The sequence below is a fragment of the Bidens hawaiensis genome, unplaced genomic scaffold, assembly GCF_021521415.1.
Source record: "Bidens hawaiensis isolate Kalapana, Puna unplaced genomic scaffold, B.hawaiensis_p1.1 tig00022367_1, whole genome shotgun sequence".
Taxonomy (NCBI): Eukaryota; Viridiplantae; Streptophyta; class Magnoliopsida; order Asterales; family Asteraceae; genus Bidens; species Bidens hawaiensis.
In genome coordinates this window covers 76,591-79,223 of record NW_027493489.1, presented here as the reverse complement: position 1 = coordinate 79,223, position 2,633 = coordinate 76,591, and positions in this window count along the sequence as shown.

Sequence of the window (2,633 nt, the reverse complement as noted above, 5' to 3'; positions counted from 1 at the left end):
ATGGGACAAAATTTTGCCATCAACAAGGCTTTGAACTCACTCCAACTTAAGCCATACATCATATCTCTCCCTTTGCTCATCAACAGAGCATTCCACCACTCAAGCGCCTTACCTTTAAACATTAAGGCGGAGTACTGTATCTTCTCTTCATCAGAACACTTACTTGTTATCACAATTGTCTCCATTTCCTCAAGCCATCTCACATTCGTGATGGTTCCTTTGTCACCATGGAACTCTTTCGGTCCATAGTACTTGAAGTCCTTAAACCAACACCCACTAATTTTCATTTTCTTAAACTTTTGCCTAACTCCAGCGTTGGCGTTAGACTCATGAACACTCTCTTCGACACGAGACGAAGGGATTTTCGGATTTTCGGGAAGGATTAACGGAATGAGAATGTTTTGAATTTTTCGATTGAGACCTAGCTATGGACTATTCTCTCACCGCATCCTTAATCATCTTTTGAATTTTAGTTATGTATTTTTCGGGAATATCATCATCTTGATTTCCCACGGGGTCTTTCCCCTTGTCTTTCATTTCTTTCTCTTTTCGTGTGTTTTCAATGTTATTACTTTGTTCAGACATTTTTGATATATCTTTTTATATCTGAAATTTTAACAATATTTCGTATATTAAACACACACTTTATTATACATATATATATATATATATATATCACAAGAGATATATATCTATTTATTTTACAATACAAATATATATATCGTTCCAATGATATATATATATATATACATATTTTCCTATCATTACATGAGAACATTTCAGACGTTCTTTATTATACAACATATAACACATAGGATTATATTATACACATAATCTTCACCTAACATTCCTCTTCACCATCTTCAGTCTTTCAAGAACTTCTTCACTACCCTTGTTAACTTGTTGCATTTATGAAGAAGTTTTTCTCCCAACTCTTTTTTTCTTACCTTCCTCATTTACCTTCTTTCTCCAATCATCGGTCTCGTGTAGAACGCGATCCAAATGCTCTTCATATGACTGCGGAACTACGTTGGGGTATCCATATTGTGGAGGTGGGTCACGGTAACCCAATGTCACCATCTCGTAATGATTCCTCGGTTATGGATACGGAACGTATGTCATATTGGATGAAAGGTAGAGGAAAGTCTTAGCAGCTTGGTTTTGCTCTCGAATCTCATCAGCTTGCTCTTGAATCGAGGGAATTTTTCCTTGGAATGGTGGGAAGCTTGACGAGGCTTGGTTCCTGAGTTGCTCCAGATATTAAACATACTGATCGACGGAACCGTAGCTTGGGTTTTGGAAAGTGAGTGATCCATCCATAGAGCCTGACATCTCATTGGGATGCTCTTCTTCCGGTTCTTCCTCATCTTCTTCGGGGTTCTCCTCTTCTTCGGGGTTCTCCTCTTCGGGATCCTCCTCCTCCTCAGGTTCTTCTTCTTCCGGTTCATCTTCCTCCATGGTTTGTGTAGTTTCATTCTCCATTGAGGGCATTTTGAAGCTTTCGTAGGGCATCATTACCCTCATCTTGGGCTTGCGGGACGGCCCTTCGCCATTGTTGGGTTGCGAGTTGTCTTCGTTCATGGTGGATCTTCCAGTAAGCCACCTTCGTGGGTCCGAGTGGCATTGCATCCAATCGGAGGATGTGGATCTTGGTTTTTCCTTTATTGGTCGGTTCGAAAGGAAGGCATAGGATGGGTGTGCATTTGGGAAATATCTAGTGGGGTAGTATTGTGGTTCTTGTGATGGTTGATAAGTGGGAATCTCCGAGGGATGATACGTCGGTATTTTAGAGGGTTGATACATAGGTATGGTTGGTGGATGGTAGCTTGAGTGTCTTGGTGGTTCGTTTCTTTGTTTTGGTGGACTATCGGGAACGTCTATTGGATAGTGTCTACTTCCGGGGTAATACAGGTTTGGTCAAATCGTGTTCCATATCTTGGTCAAAATACGCTTCATAGTATCCATCACTCATATTATCCTCGGGGTAGGGTTCAACGGTTCCTGCTTCCTTGGCTTTCCGTACATAGTTTTCCATCCAACTTTTGAATGACATCTACATTATGGGTGGTTTAGAATGTGGAGGGAAATTAAAGGTTACCGGCCTATCTTATCCCTAAAACATATAAACAATTATTTCCTATACTTGGATCGAAGCTTGGGTATTGTTTTATGATACCCAATTCGCTAAGATCGATGGCTTTGATACCAACATGTCACACCCCCATCTTAGGCCTAGGAGTATGATCAATAGTTGGTACCACAAGTGTTAATAAATCAGAGTTACGTTACTTTAGCGGAAGTCTTATAAAACTTGTGAATTTAAGTTGTAAATATTTACATAAACAAAAGTCGGGGTTTTAAAGATTCCCGGACTTAAGTACAAAAGATTACTTGTTTTTATATTACAAAACCACCATTATATATTTAAGTTTATACAAAATAAAATCCGAGCCATCGGATTAAATATAGCACTTCGACATCCCAAGCGCTATTCTTGTTCACCTGCAAAATGTAAGAAAATACGTCAGCAACCAATGCTGGTGAACACGCTGACGCAAAATATTTTCTTTTACTTTATTACTCCTTGAGACTACGCTGCCTCGGCCCAACGTGGCTTAGGAATAACAAAGTCA